Here is a 20,167-nt window from a genome sequence, read left to right on the forward strand (position 1 = left end):
TCGACCAAGTTGGCGACCTCGGCCTCCGCCTTCCTCGTCGATTCCTCCAAGATCTGCCTCTCCTCCTCCCGGGCTTGCTTCTCTCTTTCTAGGGCCTCTTGGAGGGCAGCTACTTCGGCCGTCTTTGCTTGAAGGTGAGCAACCTCGGCCTGACAGCGTTCCTCCACCTGAAGGATGTCCCTCCTCGTGCGGCTCACCGCCTCGATATAGGCGAGGAGCTGGTGCCCAATCTGCAAGGGCGGCTAGGGAATTAGAACAAAGGCTGAATAGCCGTGTAAATGAAGATCCGCTTACCTCAAGGAAGGACCCCAAAGAGTCCCAGGCCCGCTGCTCAAGATCGGCACGGTCGATCCTCTCAACGACGTCAGGCAGAATGCAGCCGTCGATCAGCCGCCTGATCAAGTCCCTATCGTTGAAGGGATTCTCCGACCCCTCTTCGGAGCAGAGGGACTCGTCCACAGCAGTTCGGTGGCTACTCGCCCTGCGGGCCATCGATTTCCTTCTTTTCCCCACGGTGGGTGCCTCCATGGAGCGGACCCCCGAAATGGGGGCCCCAGTCGGCGGACTCCTCGAGGAGGCCCGGGGAGCCGTTGGCTCGGCATCCGAGGGAATGTCGATGGCCGGGGCCACCTGGACGGGTGCAGCTAAGCTCGACTCCTCTGCCCTGGCCCTCTTCGCCGATTCGGAGGTCGCAGCGCCCTTTCTCTTGTGGGCCCTCAGGCCCCTGGCAAGCATCCACGCTGCTTCGGCGTCCATTCCTAAAAAAAAAAAAAAAAAAAAGAAAAAAGGGGAAGAAAAAGAGAAAAAGAGAGAGAGAAAAGGAAAGAAGAAAAAGAAGCAAACCAATCAGTCAAAGAGCCAAAAAAAAAAAAAAAGAAGAAAAGAGAGAAGAAAGGGGAAGAAAAAAGAAAGAAACAGAGGGGAAAGAGAGAGAGAAGGAAGAAGAGGTAAAAAGAGAAAGGAGAAAGGCGTGAAAAGAGAAGATAAGGTAAAAGATGAATACTCGCTGGATCCTGGGGACTCAGGCCGATGTTGAAAAGAAATTGCTCCCTCAGAAGATTGGGAAGGGAAGGAGCGGAGTAAGCTAGAAGCTTCCGGGCAGCCTGGAGGTCATCCTCCCCCAGGCTGGGGGCCCGGCGGACAGAATCCCTCAGAGAGCCCCAAGGGGGCAGGCCCAGACTCAAGGTCGGGCAGTGGACGAAGAGATATTTCCCCTTCCAATTGTGGATTGAAGAAGGGGTGCCTTTCAGCAACCCCTTCTTGCCGAACTGGGGGGAGAAGTACCACCAGTCCTTCGCCGAAGGATGGTGCTTAAAAGTATAGAAGTGCCTAAACTGGGAGAGGGACGGTTGGACCTCGACTACGTGGCAAAGGGAGAGAAATCCTATCAAAAACCTAAAAGAATTCAGGGCCACGGAAGCCAAGGAGATGTCTAAGAAGCGGAAGAGGGCAACAACAAAGGAGGGAAGCGGAAGCCGGAGTCCGGCGCGGAACGCTTCCTGGTACAGACAAAAACGATCAGATGGGGGAGTGCTGGCCCGGTCAGAAGGGCCAGGCAGCTCCAGGTCATACTCCAGAGGAACTCCATACTGAACTCTTATCAGAAGGAGTTCCTCCGAGGTCAGGGAACATGGAATGGCCCCCGGTGCAAAAATCGAGCGGGGCCCAGCCCCAGACGCAAGTTCGTCTACAGAGCAGGGGACCTGGGGGTTTGAGGCGAAAGAGCTCTCGGAACTGCAGGGAGCAGAAGAGCCGGATGACATTTCGGGAAGTTTCGAAGGAGGGCTTTAAAGGTCCCTAGGAAGACGGACAGGATGGGGGACGAGAGGCCACAGAAAATAGGCCACAGGAAACTAACTCGGAGGGATACAAAAAATAATGACAGAGAAGAAGTCCCTAGGCGGTGGGAAGAAGGTTGAAGGTGCTGAAACTAACCTATATCGCTATGAGGGACCAGAGGGACGAAGACAGGGATGATTTGGAAGACACCTATGGCTCGAGAAGATGCCCACTGAAACAGGGCTCTCGAAGAGAAGGCAGACACTGATAGAAACTCTGGAATGAAATAGGACACCTAAAGGTGGGAGGACGGGTTTAAATAGACCCTGGGATCCGGTGCCATAATGATCACGAATCCCCCCAAGCCAGTCCACATCCGGCACATGTCCCACTCCCCCCGGTAGGCGGCTAAAAGCGGCTGATGGATCACCAAGGCCATTATGGCGCCGTACCTGGGCCAGTGTACCGACGAGAATTTCGAAGGGTCGCTTCGTATCGCCCCGATCCGAAAAGACTCCAGCACGTGCACATTTAATGCCAAAATATCTGGGGGCGGCAGTGCGCAGGATTCGAGGGGACGGTTTCGGCTGTGCCCATCTCTCCCTCTGTACTTCCTTCATTCGAAATTCAAACTCGGAAGTAGGAGGACTGGTGTTGGGTATAAAATACCCACAGCCGAAGTCCTCAGCAGAATCAGCTCCAGTAGACTCTGCCCGGACTCCTACGGGAACCGGGCTCCGCCTACGACTCCAACCTCAAGGGGGACTTCGCCCGGACTCCTACGGGAGTCGGGCTTCATCACCAACGTCAACCGCCGGTAATCCTTGTCCCGACTCTTACGGGAGCCGGACTTCGCCTTTAACTTTAATTGCAGGAAGACTCTGCCCGGACTCCTACGGGAGCCAGGCTTCGTCGTCGACTCCAACGGCTGCAGAAAGACTTCATCCGGACTCCTACGGGAGCCGGACCCCGCCAACAACCTCAACCGCAAGTAGACTCCGCCCGGACTCATACAGGAGCCGGGCTCCGTCGCCAACTTTGACTGTCGGTAAGACCCGTCCGGACTCCTACGGGAGCCGGACTTCGCACCTGATTTTGATTGCAGGGGACTCCGCCCGGACTCCTACGGGAGCCGGGCTCCGCCCGCGACTTCAACTCCGAGAGGACCCCGCCCGGACTCCCACGGGAGCCAGGCTCCATCGCCAACTTCGACTGCCGGTAAGACCCGTCCGGACTCCTACGGGAGCCGGACTTCGCACCTAATTTTGATTGCAGGGGACTCCGCCCGGACTACTACGGGAGCCGGGCTCCGCCCGCGACTTCAACTCTGAGAGGACCCCGCCCGGACTCCCACGGGAGTCGGGCTCCGTCACCAACTTCGACTGCCGGCAAGACCCGTCCGGACTCCTACGGGAGCCAGACTTCGCACTTGATTTTGATTGCAGGGGACTACGCCCGGACTCCTACGGGAGCCGGGCTCTGCCCGTGACTTCAACTCCGAGAGGACCCCGCCCGGACTCCCACGGGAGCCGGGCTCCGTCGCCAACTTCGACTGCCGGTAAGACCCATCCGGACTCCTACGGGAGCCAGACTTCGCACCTGATTTTGATTGCAGGGGATTCCGCCCGGACTCCTATGGGAGCCGGGCTTCGCCCGCGACATCAACTCCGAGAGGACCCCACCCGGACTCCCACGGGAGCCGGGCTCCGTCGCCAACTTCGACTGCTGGTAAGACCCGTCCGGACTCCTACGGGAGCCAGACTTCGCACCTGATTTTGATTGCAGGGGATTCCGCCCGGACTCCTACGTAAGCCTGGCTCCGCCCACGACTTCAACTCCGAGAGGACCCCACCCGGACTCCCACGGGAGTCGGGCTCCGTCGCCAACTTCGACTGCCGACAAGACCCGTCCGGACTCCTACGGGAGCCGGACTTCGCACCTAATTTTGATTGCAGGGGATTCCTCCCGGACTCCTATGGGAGCCAGGCTCCGCCCGTGACTTCAACTCCGAAAGGACCCCGCCCGGACTCCCACGGGAGCCAGGCTCCGTCGCCAACTTTGACTGCCGACAAGACCCGTCCGGACTCCTACGGGAGCCAGACTTTGCACCTGATTTTGATTGCAGGGGATTCCGCCCGGACTCCTACGGGAGCCGGGCTCCGCCCGTGACTTCAACTCCGAGAGGACTCCGCCCGGACTCCCACGGGAGTCGGGCTCCACCCACGACCCCAACCGCAAGGAGGACTCCGCCCGGACCCCTACGGGGGCCAGACTCTGACCGCTGCCGAACTTCAGCCGACGGATCTGCGCTCCCTGGCAGGCCACAATAACGGCCATGATCCTGCTCCACTTCCTGCGGCGGATTCTGCGCAGCTCCATCGCTCCCTGACAGGCCACAGTAACGGTCGCAGCTCTGCTCCACTTCCTACGACGGATTCTGCGCAGCTCCACTACTCCCTGGTAGGCCACAATAACAGCCACGATCCTGCTCCACTTCCTGTGATGGATACCGTGCGATTCTCCCATCCGCTGGCAAGTCGTGATAAGAGATGCCGCTCCACTCCCCACGACAGACTCCACGTGGCACACCCCAGTGATAGCCACGGGTCCACTCCACTACTCTTCGCAGCAAACTCCGCCTGACCCTGGGCAGCCCACTGCCAGACGGTTACAGATGTCACTGTCAGGCTACTGCCCCCTCCGCCTATAAAAGGGGGCTCCAGATACGTTATTCTATAAGCTCTCATCTTTCGTCTAAAAACTCTGCTAAATTCTCCGTTCGAGCACTCCATTCTTGTTGAGGCAGAGAACTGACTTGAGCGTCAGAGGGTCTTGTCGGAGCAACCCCACCTCCGGTTTAGACTTCCTTTGCAGGTCCCAGCGGCGACCGTGACTTCTTCGACTCCAACTTCTCCGGCGTAAGTAGATTTTTGTACCAACAAATATGATCCATGATTAGTATATGAGATATATGACATCATATAGTAGATCTGAATTTTACATGCATATATGTGATATATGTTTGTATGTCAAATCTGAATTATTTATATGATTTAAAACTTACTTTCATGCAAAGAATTTAGATCTAAAATTTAATTTTAGAATCTAAAATTTATGTTTGTACATGAGGATTTTGGTCATGAAAAAATCAAAATTAGATCATGTAATAGGATTGCATCTAAGATTTTTGATTTGAGTCATATGGGTCTAATTTGATTAAGTAATTGATCGAACCGAGTCATGTGTTGATTAGGATCAAATCAATTAAGTTATATGATCATTCAATTATTGTTGATCAAATTGATTGAGTCCCATATATAGAATCGATTAACCTAAGGATCTAATTTGGATCGATGGTTTGAGCTCGATTCGCTAGGGTTAACCTATTTGGATCAATTGACCTATTGATGTCTAAGGCAAGTTAATGAGATATGGTTATTTAATTGATTTTGTTTACTTACATGGCTAATTTATTGATGTCTAAGGAAAGCAAGGGGAGAACCCCCATTGATCTCCACTTACTTGGTCAATTTGGAAGATTAGGTCATAAATTGGGTTGCTTAGTGGTTTGGTTTAGCCCATGCCAATTAGAATGATTATATGATGACTGATTAGATGAAACCTAAATCTCTCCACAAATATTAAGTCCATAGGTCTTCCACCATTGTAGATGTTCGGGCATGCTACCGACATTGATTATTCTCGACTGGTCACAGTGGTTCAGTAGCATTGGGAGCACACAATCACTCTATTAACATAGAGTTGCTCTGGGGTAAGGATGGTGTTGGGCCCAATAACTGTTAGGTGAGAGACCCAATGACGGTCTTGCACCTGCTTGTGAATAGTGGGTTGGGCTTAACTAAGAAATGTAGGCAATAACTATTAGGTGAGCCCACATGACTTCAAAACCAAGTTGCTACAACATGCTTAGAGAAGTATTTGAGCAAAGAGTTGCGTACACATCGGCATGCATGTTACCAATAACTGTTAGGTGAGGTGCATATCATCGATGGAACCATAGCACCAACTAAGAATCTTTTGTCACATTAGGATTTTCATTTTCTTCCTAGAGAGTGGAGGGATCCGATAAATTAGTGGGAGCTATTGTTTGCATCTTAAAGTCTCTAGAAGTAAATATAATCACTAAGTATAAAAGTCTAATTTGAATCTCTACTCTCGCAGTTAAACAATGTCAGCCTCAAACTCTTTAGCCCGCATCCTTGAAACCAATCATTTGATCGATACTAATTACAATGATTGACTCAAAAATCTTAGATTATCCTGACTTTTGAAAAACTAGATCATGTACTCAACCAAGAACCCATAGTGCTATCAAACCGTCGTACTGCTGAGCAAAAGATTGCTTTGAGAAGTGGATGGATGAAAATAGTCGGATTAAGTATTATGTGCTGGCGTCCATGTCAAACGAGTTGTAAAGCCAGCATGAGCATATACATACTGCCAGGGCTATGATCACTCATCTACAAGAGTTGTATGGTGAGTAGAACCACATATCGTGCTTTGAGATATCCAAAAGACTCTTCAATCTGAAGATGCATGAAGGGCAGTCTGTCCATGAGCTAGTACTATATAATAGTGATCAAGGATATTGAGGAGCTTGAGAAGCTTAAGCTTGAAATACAAAAAGAATTACAGATGAATTTGATCCTTCAATCTCTTACAAGTTCATATAGTCAATTTATTGTAAATTTTTATATGAACAAGCTCGATTATACTATACCCAAACTAGTCAACATGTTGGTCACTACGGAGAAAATCTTAAAGAGTTCAAGGGGTATTATTCTCACTGTGGAGTGGATTTTTCTGAAAAAAAAAGTCTACTAGGAAGAAGAAGGCAAAATCAGCTAAGAAGCTGAAAAAAAAGAGTAAGCCAAAGAAAGAAGTTTCTAGCAAGGTCGAAGTAAAAGAAAAATATTTTCACTATCATGCTGAAGGCCATTGGAAGAGAAACTGTCCAAAATACCTAGAGAGCCTAAAGATCAAAAAGAGTAATAAACCTTTTGAAGGTACACTCGTAATTGAATCTAACCTTATAGTTTGTTCTACTTCTAGTTGAGTACTAGATTGGCTCGAGTGCTCATATATGTACCTTAATGCAAGGTCTGATAGAAAGTTAGAGGTTGAGAGAAGGTGACATGATCCTTCGGATCAACAATGGAGTAAAAATTACTGCAGAGGCTGTTGGTACTTACCCTCTTCGATTACCATCTGGTGTTAGATTAGATTTGAAAGATTGTTATTATATTCTGGTAGCTAGTCAAAATTTGATTTTTGGATCTGTACTAGCATAGAAAGTTTTTAAAATTAGTTCAATAAAGACTTTTATTCTATTTATTTATGAAATAAATTAGTTGCATGAGGTCTTTTAATTGACAGTCTATATTACTTGCATGTTGATGCGAATGTGAACTTAAACGAGCAAATAGTGAGTACTGTAGGTCAAAAAAAATCCAAAGATGAAATTAACCGAAGTACTTCTGGCACCATAGACTAGGCCATATTAGAGAAGACAGGATAAACAAACTAAAAAAAGATGGGATCTTTACCTTTCTTAACCCAGAGTCGTATCCAGCTTGCGAATCTTATCTTAGAGAAAAGATGGCCAAGTTACCCTTTGTAGGACATGGGGAGAGGGCCACTGAGTTACTTGCCTTAGTATACACCAATGTGTGTGACCTATTTGATGTGCAGGTTAGAGGTGGTTATGCCTACTTCATTACCTTTATCGATAATCTATCTAGGTATGGATATGTGTATCTAATGAAACATAAGTCTAAGGCCTTTGAAAAGTTCAAAAAATTCAAATATAAAGTAAAAAAATAAATAGACAAATTCATTAAGATTTTTTGATTTGATCAAGGAGGTGAATACCTTAGTTAGAAATTTTTTAACTATCTTAAGGATAATAGTATAGTCTCTCAATGGATGCCTCTTGGAATACCTCAACTCAATGGAGTATCCGAAAGGAGGAATAGGATCCCATTGGATATGGTCAGGTCCATGATGAGCTTCATTGATCTACCCTTATATCTTTGGGGATATATCTTCTTAACCATAATTCACCTGTTGAATAGGGTTCCATCAAAATTCGTTCCTATCACACCGTATGAGATATAATTTGGTAAGAAGTCGAGTCTAGGTTATCTTAAGACTTAGGGATGTCCGGCCTATGTCAAGAGACAGATGGCGGATAAGTTAGAGGATTGATCTATTATAGCTTATTTTATAGGGTATCCAAAACAATCCATGGGATACTACTTCTACTTTCTACAAGATCACAATATAGTTATGAGTCGAAACATATATTCCTAAAAAAATAGTTTATCCAAGATGGTGATAGTGGGAGGTTAGTTGAGCTTGAAGAGAAGGTCTCTATAGAGCCAAGAGCTATAGATCCTCAAGAACTCATTGTTCATGAGCCAGTAGTAGATGTTCCTCAACCACCTCATAGATCTAGCAGGATCTCTTGACCTTTTGAAAGGTACATGGGTATGCTCATGGAGAAAGTGAAGAAAGTATTCCTTATGGTAGATAGGGATCATGGTGATGATCCTAATACCTTTGATGAGGTGATGTCTGATATCGATTTTGAGAAATGGTTAGATGTGATAAAGTCACTCGATGCACTCGAACCAAGTTTGGATCTTAGTGGATCCACTTGAGGGTATTATACCCATTGGGTGTAAATAGATCTACGAAAGGAAGATAGGTGCCGATGGTAAGGTAGAGACCTATAAAGCTAGGCTTGTGGCTAAAGGTTATAGTCAGCGTGAGGATATTGACTATTAAGAAATCTTCTCGCCCGTAACCATGCTGAAATCTATCCGCACTCTGTTTGCTATTGTAGCTTACTATAATTATGAAATCTGACAGATGGATGTGAAAACTACTTTCCTGAATGGATATCTTGAGAAAAATATTTATATGAAGCAGCCTATGGGTTTTATGTCTGATGGTGGTGATCACAGAATCTGCAAGCTGCAAAGGTCCATATGTAGATTGAAGCAAGTTTCTCAGAGTTGGAACTATCATTTTGATGAAGCAATCAAATCATTTGATTTCATCAAAAATGAAGAAGAACTATGTGTATATAAAAGGGTCAGTGAGAGTGCGATAACATTCCTCGTATTGTATGTGGATGATATTCTACTTATTAGGAATGATATTTTCATACTGACCATGGTTAAAAGATGGTTGTCCAAAAAAATCTCCATGAAAGACCTAGGAGAATCATCCTATATTCTTGGAATAAAGGTCTATAGGGATAGATCTAAACGGATGCTAGGCCTGTCACAAAAGTTGTACATAGAGAAAGTACTGAAGAGGTTCAGCATGAAAAATTTCAAAAAAAGACTTTTGCCTCTTAGACATGGTATTAATCTCTTCAAGATAATGTGTCCAACCATATCTGAGGAGGTGCAGTGCATGAGTAGGATTCTTTATGCCTCGACCATAGGAAGCCTCATATATGCCATGCTATGTACTCAACTAGATATTGTCCTTGCTGTGAGTGTCACGAGCAGGTATCAGTCGAATCCAGACAAGAAGCACTGGATAGCTATGAAGAACATCCTTAAGTACTTAAGAAGGACTAAAGATTTGTTCTTGGTGTTTGGAGGAGATTTTGAGTTGTGAGTTGAGGGGTATATTGACTTAGACTTTATGTCTGATCCTAATGATAGAAAGTCTACATCAGGATATGTGTTCATTTGTAATGGTGGCATAGTTAGCAGGAAGAGCTCCAAGCAATCTATCATAACAGATTCGACCACAGAGGCTAAGTATGTAGCTACATCAAATGCTGTAAAGGAAGGCTTTTGGTTCAAGAAGTTCATTGTGGAACTTGAGGTTATGACATCGGATGCCATAGCGCTCTATTACGACAATAATGGAGCCATAGCACTTGCTAAAAGTCGAGATCTCATCAGAAATCGAAGCACATCGAGTGGCGGTATCACATTATACGCGACTACCTTGAAAAAAATATATCGAGGTACAAAGAGTAGACTCTACGGACAACGTGGTAGATCTACCGACAAAGCAGTTGAGCCAACCAAAAATGAAAGTCCATCTTGAGAAGATGGGACTTAGATTTGTGGCCAATTGACTTTAGTCCAAGTGGAAGATTGTTAGATGTATGTCCTAAAAGCCAATATAGCTGACACATTGTAATAATTTTAAGACACAATTTTATACTTAATACATTGATTTGATCAATAAAAGGGCAAATTCATTTTTCATTCAAGTGTGATGTGTCCTTGAATCATCCATGGAATTAGTTTTGATACATATTCTCAACATATTGAGAGTTAGAGATATATATTTAATTCTTAAATACTCCTGATCATAGAATTATCATAAAGATGGTGATTGATCTAGATAGATCGATGTACAGATCACTTTCTTCAAGAATATGGGTCTCTAGTCTATAGTGTAGAGACATTGGATAACGAGTGCGGATAGTTGTTAGAGAATAACTAGTACTGAACATGACCATACGAGAGATCACTTGAAGTTCTACTCGATCGTCGGTAATCATCTCGATGCTGTAGTTGTGTGACTGATTTTTTGATCTGAGATGGCACTACTACTCATGGTAAGGCTACTAGAGTTTGACTGACACATAAATTTAGATCTCAATGAGCCCTTGTAGTGGATATTGACGACAGTTGATCCACTGTAGGAGTAGAGTGTGCATCAAGATGGGATCCATCAACCTTGTTAGAAAAGAGTAGTCTTACAAGATTTGAGAGGCTAAGTCCAAAAATCTATGGCCACAGTAGTGTGATTGATGGAAAAGAATTTTTGTAGAAGTCACAACTAGATTTGAGCTAATCAAATCTATTATATGACTGATGTTGAGGTTTGATGATTTATCCATGACCTGCCATCTAGTCGGGACTCACGATAGAGAGACTGAATCATACGTTAACTATATCTTGAGATTTATTTTAGTTCTATTGGGTTGCCACTATATACTGTTATGTGTCACTGATGGATTGTGAGAGCTCACTAGGATTGTTCTGGATCGATAATCTTTGATAAGTTAGAGTGAAATTATTCTGATCCATCGAAAAGAGTTTTAATGATACTTTGATAGAGATCATTATATATCTCACTACTAGATAGAATTGAATCTATGGAGTCACACAACAGAGGGATTAGGTCTAAAATTAGTGATTGAGCTTATGAAGTGTCAATTAGGTTTAGAGAAATCCGATTGGATTCAAGGTAACCTTGCTAGCACATGGTTGGACCCAATTCTTCTTTTCATTTAGATTTTTTATTTGATAAGATAATTCAAACTTAATTACCTTCTAATAACCTACATGAATAAGATTCATGAGACTCCAATTGTTGGGTGTCTAAGATTTTGGATCAATTGAATTTTGGGTGCAAGTCCCTAATTAATCTCCTTGACAGTTATTCTAGGGTGCCACCTTGATTTGATCAAGTTGGGCATATCCTATGATTAGAGGGCCTCTTAATCTTATATTAGACATCCTTTGAGTGTATTTTGGAGTATGAAATAATAAGTACAAGGGCTCCAAGAGTTGGCACCTAATAGGATTCTTAATGTAAGTTAAATAACTTAAGTTATTAGGAAACCTGATGCAAGTAGGACTTGTATTATGAGATTGAATAAGATTCAATCCTCATGCCTATTTAAAGAAAACTCTCCTAAGGTCCCTAGGGCATCCAACCAGCACCCCACATGCCATAAAGGAGACCCCCCATGCCCTCTCTTCCTCTCCCTTCCCCTTGGATGTCCACACGTCCCTTCACTTGGGATGTCCCACATTGTTCCATGCCCAAGGCTGATTGGCCTCTCTTGTTCACTGATTTCCACCTGTTGGTAGCAATACAAACAATGAGAGAAAGGTTAGAAAGGAGGAGATGAAGAAGATCAAGGAAAGAGATCAAGCATTGATCGCGATCCAGGCTTCGTTCAGATTCAGCAGGCTAAATTTTTTTAGAAAAAAAATTTGATTTCTAGAGGACTGTTCCAGGCTGATCTCAAGTGGATACCTGTAGAGGCTAAATATTTCTATGGCTAGAAAAAAATCTCTTCTCTTTCAAATCCAGATTCGAAGAAAAAGATTGTGAGATAGATATGTGAATTGATTACAATCTAAATTTCAGCATATGTCAATTTCAGCACATGAACTAGATCCTTGTGGTTTTATATTTTTATGCATGCATGATTCAGATTAAAAGTATTTTAATCTTATATTTTATTGTGGTATTTAGAAAATAAAATTTTGAAATACACATGTATACCCCAAACCTCAAATTCCTACATGAGGTGGTATGGAATGGTGTGGAAGAGGGGGAAAAGTAGAGTGCACATGCATAGAACTCATGATGAGTCACCTAAGAGTCCTTCTGCTTTAAGGTAGAAGGAGGCTCATCTCTAACTAATTTTAGGCATCCATTTATATGAGATAAATTTTGAGAAATCTCTATTTACAAGTGGCAAAATCAGAGATTTACTAATTTAAAATTGGGATGCCAAAGACTTCTATTCGAGGGCACATGAATGAGAGAGATGTGAAGCATCGTGTAAATTCCAAAGAGACCTTATCATATAAGTCTCTTGATTTTAATATTCCTTCTGATGGGGTAGTTGGAATTTATGGAAAGATGTTTCACATGCCCTCTCTTCAAATATAAATAGGGGTCGTCAGATGGGAGGAGGGCATTCGAATCAATTCTGCTCCTTTGTCTTGTTAAGACAAGAATTCCTCTCCTTCTCTCTCTTACACAACTTGCCCTTTAAAACAAGCCCTTCTAGCCTAATCTAAGTCTAATTAGATTTAGGATAAGCTCTAAAGAGTCTTAAAAGGGTTAGTCAAGTTGTCAAGGAGTCAAGAAGAGGTCCAAGTCTGGTTCGAAAAGCGATTCGACTAAACCAAGTTAGGGTGCACTCGGGTCTGACATTCCGATACAGAAGGAGCATCTTTTTGAACCAATTCTTCTGTGGATCACCAGTTGGAGGGTATACACTTGTATACCTATAAAAATATTGAAAATAGAAATTAAGGTATTTATATGATTATATGCTTCATTTCATTATAGTCTGTTAATTTGATTGAATACATCAAGGGGATCCTAGGGTTTAGGGTTTTAGGTGTTCTTGGATTTCATAAATTATTTTGAAATACAACCTTTCACTACTTGATCTAAACCCAATATTTTATATAAGGCTATCAAGATTTTAGGTCTCACTGTCATGATCTCATTATGGCCCTAAAACTATTACTCTAATCTATGAGGTTTGTCATAATTATAATTAAATAATAATATGATATAACAAATGATAAAACATAATGTCTCATAAATATAAAATAACCAATGTCATTCACATGAGTAGGAAGATTATACAAAATAGTCCCATCGCATTACCTATGCGATTGGCTTATAGATCACTATTCTTTCAATCTCTCATTTGCACTAAAGCCAATCTCTTCTGTACCTAAAACCCATACTATCAAGGTGGCGATCACACTATTGCTGTGACAAGGCTTAGTGAACAAATCTATTTGTAGTTCTTTGTATCAACTCACTCTATGATCACATCATAAATGAGGTGAAAATGTATTAGGATGTACATGGATTTCTAATGAGACCACACCCAACTCAGTGATGAACCTTTTCATCAGGTGTCTTTCCTTAACAACTTCACTTGTAGCAACATATTGAGTCAAACATAGTTTACTGTTTGAAACTCTTTTAATTCACTGCTTCTCTAGTACTTCCCAGGTACTTGAGAGTGCTACTCACAATTTTTTAATGATCCTATACTGGATCTATCAGAAATCAATGGTTATGCCCAAGGCATAAGTCACATCAGGCTTGGTACATAGATAAGTAATTTTACACCATCCATGTTGAACCTCTTCAACACGAGATTAATGTACCTAGACTGGGACAAAGCCTAGCATCCACATAGATCTATCTTTATAGATATATATACTAATTTTATAGGATACTTCATTCAAATCTTTCATGAAAAACTTCTGTGATAGCCAGGTCTTAATCAATTGCAACATAGAGATATCATTCCTAATATGCAGTATGTCACCACATATAAAATTAAGAAGATAATGGCACTTTCACTAGTCTTCTTATATACATATGATTCATCCATATTTTTGATAAAGTCAAATAATTCGATTGTCTCATCAAAAATGGATATATCATCTCCTCGATGATTGTTTTAATCCACAAATAGATTTGCCCTCCTACTAGAGACAAACTCTCTAATTGGTATGCAGTAATAGCAAACAACATCCAGATGGATATTCTTGTTAGCAACCTATTTGGTCATACCTATAGGTGCATCATCCAAAGTTCGTACTTTATTGATATACAGGGATTCCATCTCAAATTTCATAGCTTCAACCTATCTGTCAAAGTCTCTACTCATGGCTACTTTTGAATAAGTCATGGGATCATCATTCTCAATGATGTATGGTATATTGTTATTCTCAATAACAAATCCATATGTAAGTATGTGATGTGGTTGTACCTCATAAGTAAGCACACCAGGTTGAGGATCAACTTGTGGACTCTTCATGAAAAGATTAGTGCCCTATAAGTCAATTGCAATTTGTATTGTGAGTGATTTCTTTTGATCTTTCTGCTCTTGTACATGACATTTTATCAAAGGCATTTATGTTTTATCATATGCTGCATCTTATATTTGTTAAGATTATGATGAACTCCATAGATTAGGATAATGATTTTAAAGGATATGAATGGATCTTGTTTGTGAGACTTAAAATCATAAAATCCTAATTTTAAACATTCTTGATCATAGGAGTATTGAGTCGGATATCAATGTTTCGGATAGACCAGCATATTTTATGTACGCTCGATGGAAAGGGTTGTTGATCTCACTAGCCACTTGTGTGGAGATATTAATATAAGAATGTAAATACTCATTAGGAAATGAGTTCACTAAATTGACTCATCGAAAGAGAACATCTTATGGAGCCTTACAAGCATATCAAAAGATAGTTCTCTAAGTGGAAGTAGTGCAAGTGATCCTTAGACCTGAGACTATCATGGAATCTTATGCATAAGAATCTATATTTTGGTTCATACCCAGGCATGGCATTAAGGTATGTACGGGATGTTCAGAATGTGGTGTAGTGTGTATGGAGGTTGTGAGTCGGTCAATAAGGAATCGATCACTCCTAGTAAGAGTAGATGACATCTTATGCATTCTCATCTCTAGATGACTCAAAAAGTCTCTGACCAAAATAGAATAAAGATTAAAAAAGATTTTTTAATACTTTATTAGAGTTATCATCGATTGATGAAGAATCGATAAGAATATGTATTTGAGTTTGACATAAATCCATATTCATGAACATATTCGAGATGCAGGATGTATTGAAAATTATGTCTTAATGTCAATCATTTAGATTGCAGATAATCGTGCTCTATGTATGTATATAAATTATAAAATAATAAATATTATCTAGTAAGATTTATCATAAGGAATACATCTTCCTAAATAGAACTCATATGTTATAATGAAGTACTTAGAGCTACTTCCAAAATAATAAAGAAGAATTTATCGTATAGTTCTTAAGTTCTGCTCGCGATCAAATGATACAATTGTTATAAGGATGATAATTATATCGAGTATAGGTCATTGTATGCTATATTGGTTGGTTGTCCTCATAACCAAGATGTGTGGTGACACGGGTATGGCATATGGGTGATTTGTAGGAGTATATTTCATTGAGCATGACCACTTTCGAAGTACTCTACTATCAAAGATTGCTTTGATGGGATATGGATATAAGTATCCCTCAGACCTGAGGCTACCTCGGTGACTTGCAAGTAACTCACTGTGCTTTGGTGCCAGACTATCCGAATTTTTAATTTGATGATGGAAGGTTTCTAAATACAGTCAAGTACTTGTGAAGTCTGAGTGCGAGTCAAGATGGGATTGACCACTCCAAGTAAAATTGAAGATGATACATCACTGTGTTTTAATTTAGTAAAATTTTAGCCAAAGTAATCCTAATGAGGAATCACAAAATTTTTAAGGTTGAGACATAAATGTAGACCACTCTTCCTAGATTGACAGTTTATCTTTAGTCATCTTTGAGCATCGAGTGTCAAAGGGATGAATTATACGGTAACTATATCCACATAGGTTCTAGATTATTGCTGGGCATACATTTGGCCTATCCAGACGTCAGGCCCCATTGCTAGATGGTTACATCAATTAGTATAGAAATTATTCTTGTGCTACCAGCTTAGGTTCGAACTTATGGGGTCACATACATAGAAGTACCTGTCTGATCAAATGGCTGATCGACGATTGTGAATCATTGAAGGGCTTAATTATCAATTTGATTGATGATTAATCTTTTATAAAAGTTATAATAAAATATTCATTAATAGTTAATAAATTAAAAAAATAATTAATTAATAATATAATTGTTAATTGGCTCAATGTGATTGAGCAATGGGGATTGGATTAGATCTAATTGAATTGGATTCAATTAGATTAGTTTTGGATTGATTGGATGCATCCCTATTGTATAATAGAGTTTATTCCAATTGATCTCAGGGATGCATGAATATGAAATTATTTTATATAGATTTTGATTGGATTAAACTCTATTGGATAATAGGCTTGATTGGATCGAGCCCTATTATCAAATAGCTTCCCTGATACCCATCAAGAATCAATCCCTAGATCAACGGAGTTTTAATCTAACTAATTACAAATTTGATTGGAGTCTAATAATTGAACTAGGATCTAATTAGTTAGTTTTTTATAATTAATTCTTAAGTTAGTTAGGATTGGGTCCAAGAATTAGTTAGAAATTGATCAAGATCTTGAATTCTATTTAGAATAGGACTTAACTAACTAAACCAACCTATGTGCTACTTATTTCCACACCCCACAACCCTTTCACCATAAGAAACTCCACACCCACTAAGGAGATGCAGCCCCTCTCTTCCTTCCATGGAAAAGAAGGGGTGTCCCTCCCCTTATTGTCGCCCAAAAGAAAAGAAAATAGAAGGGGGCGTCCAAGAGTTGGACGCCCCATATCTCATATATCTAGTCTCTTCTCTTCTCCTCCCTTCTTGAAAAGGTTTTTGAAATTTTTTGTTGGTAATTTTGGGCATCAAAGAGAGTCTTCTCTGCTGATTTTACAGTAGAAACTTGAGAAGAAAAGTTCTTCCCAACGAGAGAAAGAGAAAGAAGAAGAAAGGGTCTTCTTTCTTATGTGCAGCCTTGAAGAAGAAAGAGTTCTTCTTCCAAATTTTTTATTTATTTTTTTTAAAATAAAAATTTAATTAGATCTAATTTTTAATATAAAAATTTTAAAAAAAATATTAAAAAAATTTGGTGGGACGTTTGGGGCTTTCTGGAGTTCTAAATCAAGGAAGAAGATGGGTCATCTTTCTTATACGCAGCCTTGAAGAAGAAGAAGTTTTTCTTTCAATTTTTTTTTATTTTTTTAAGATAAAAATTAGATTAGATCTATTTTTTTACATAAGAATTTAGTGATAAAATATCAAAAAAATCTGGTTGGGCATAAGGGACTTCCTAGAGTTCTAGATCAAGGAAGAAAAAGAGAGAAAAAGAGAGAAGAACGGTTCTTCTCTTGGATCCCTCTTTTTAATTTTTTAAAGCTTAAGATTCCATATGATTTTTAGCATGAGAAATTAGATTAGATCTAATTTTTATCATAAAAAATTAGAGAAAAAAAGTTCTTCTTAAGGACATAAAAGTAAGAGAGAAAGGTTCTCTCTTATGCGTAAAAAAATTGAGAAGAAAGGGTTCTTCTCTTGATCTCTATTGTAGAGATCAGATGCATGGATCTAGGAAGAAAAGAAGAGGATCTTCTTATTCTTCATCTTGATCATATTCCTCATAGATCAGCCAAAGGATAGTGTCCTCATGAGCTAGCACTTTTGGAGAGATCGATCAGTACAAGAGCTTCGTATGGATATCTATAGAGGCCGAACACGTGTACGACTACCAAGCATCATGAAGAATCATCTACTATAAATTTTGGATATGGTGATCTACTACCCATGCTCAGGTATGAGATTTTGATCTTAATTAATATTTAAATATGATCTAAATATAAATTAGATATATTCTATACTTACTAAATTTTAGATTTCAGATGTGCATCCATATATATTAGTTTATGTCATAGATTCTGTATGGTGATTTAGATTTGATCTATGCATGCATTATAGATTAAATTATTTAATCTATGTATGTTCTACTATAAAATTTTGAAAGTACATGCACATCACCCACCATGCTTTCCTTCAAATAGTATCAGAGCGGAGGTTCATTATGACATGAACATATATGCATGTAGAGTTAAAACTAGATTTAGCAATGCATGAGATGTATTATGATCTAATTTTAGGTATAATCTAATGCAAAATCAGATCTAATACCATTTAGATTTGATTTAAATTTTTGTATATATAATATGTGAATTAGATTAGATGTTCTGAGTAGGAAAGTACTCGGATTGAGTAATCATCAAGATGTTCGATCTTAGGAGCAAGTAAGGTTACATGACCCTCTCTTCCCATTCAATGAGGTGCTCTTCATGACATGTAGGGGTGCCACTGTGAGGTCCCATGAAGAAGAAAGAAAAAAGAAAAAACTTACATTCTTGCAAAATTCTAGATCTCGAAACTCTAGGTGTTGTTGTATGTGATACATGTTGTGAAGAAACTAGTTACATCTAATCTTGATTAATCAAAATTATTTTGATTAAAATTTATAAAAAAATAGATTTGATCTAAAAGATTTTATGATTTAATGTAAAAAATTTACATAAGAAATTATTTCATAATCTTAACCCATGTTGATGCTATACTTAATTAAGAATTAAGAAATATATTTTAAATCTAGAATTATGATTAAAGATCTAATGACATTGCATAAAACATGAGACATGGGTTAACTCAAATCAGATCCTTTTAATTGGGTTAGACATAAAGTTAGAAGTAAAGACTTAATGGACTAAAAAGAGTAGTTGATCAAATCTAACCAATAGTTGATTTAGGTTAGGTCAAGGGTACTCTAGATCAAAAATAATAGTTGTAGTAGATTGAGTCTTTGTCTTTGATTAAACTAAATGAACTTTGATTCAAACTCAAAGATTAAGCTCGAGTCATTAGGCTGATCAGATCTTTAAGTGACTCGAGTTGACCCATATTGTTAAGGTTAATCAATATGACTGATTTAGGTACCCTAAACCGACTTGTCTCTAGTCCTTCTCATGACTTGGTGAAGTTAGTGAGAGGATTTACGATATGCCGGTTGGACCTGCTAGTCACTAATCTTTTTCATGACTTGATGAAGTCAGTAAGAGGATTTATGATTTGTAGGTCGACTGATATCTTCTAAAAGACTTAATCAAATCCTCTAAATTATTAGATCCATAAAATGAGCTAGTTATGGGGATAACTAGATCATGGCATTCTATTAAGGTAAATGATAATGGATCCATTATTTTTGATTAACATTATAGGCACCATCCGTCTAGTGTTCTCTTTGAATGATAGAATTATCATTCATTATATAATGACTCTATTGAACTATCTGATGGTGGTCAAGTTGACCAAGCCATCCTTGGGCCTGATCATTTTTTGGTTAGAATCACTGAGTAGGTTCATATTAATGGTTGGACCTAATCGAGACTTTCAGTGGAGATCCATCATCTACTAAAATAAAATTTGAGGCTAAATTAAATACTAAAAATTATTTGAAGAAATAATTGATTGAAAATCTACCCATAGGTGCATATGGGTTGATCGAGCCATCCTCGGGCTTATATGCAGTCTGTGTGGATTCTAGTACCCATTAAAGAATTAAGGTAATTTTTAGAATTAGAGATAGAGGCTATCAATTTGTATAAAATAATGGAAGATTCTTTAGACTGAAGTCCAAATCTTTAGGCTTAAAATAGTTCATATACTTATAGGTCAATTGTTCTCTTTTCAGAAATGGCTAAAATATTATCGCTCTGATCATTGTTAGATAGTGACAACGTTATCAGACCTGACTTCGATAGCCAGTATTGAAAGTTGAATATAGTTTTTGGGAGAATTGATCAAAAAGTCTTAAGCTAACTCAAATAGACTTAAAAGAGAAATCAGCAAATCATTGTTGATCAAGATGTTATGTAATAACTCCTTGAAGTTTCTCTATTGGTAATATTACTATCTACATATAGGATACCAATAGTACAAGTCATGTTTGCAAATAGTTATAAAAGACTTCAAGATAGTAGAAGGTTTAAAAATGGCAAGAGACTCCTAAATGTAAGAGATAGAAGTCTGTTCCAATCTC

The sequence above is a fragment of the Elaeis guineensis genome, chromosome 8 (assembly GCF_000442705.2).
Source record: "Elaeis guineensis isolate ETL-2024a chromosome 8, EG11, whole genome shotgun sequence".
Lineage (NCBI taxonomy): Eukaryota > Viridiplantae > Streptophyta > Magnoliopsida > Arecales > Arecaceae > Elaeis > Elaeis guineensis.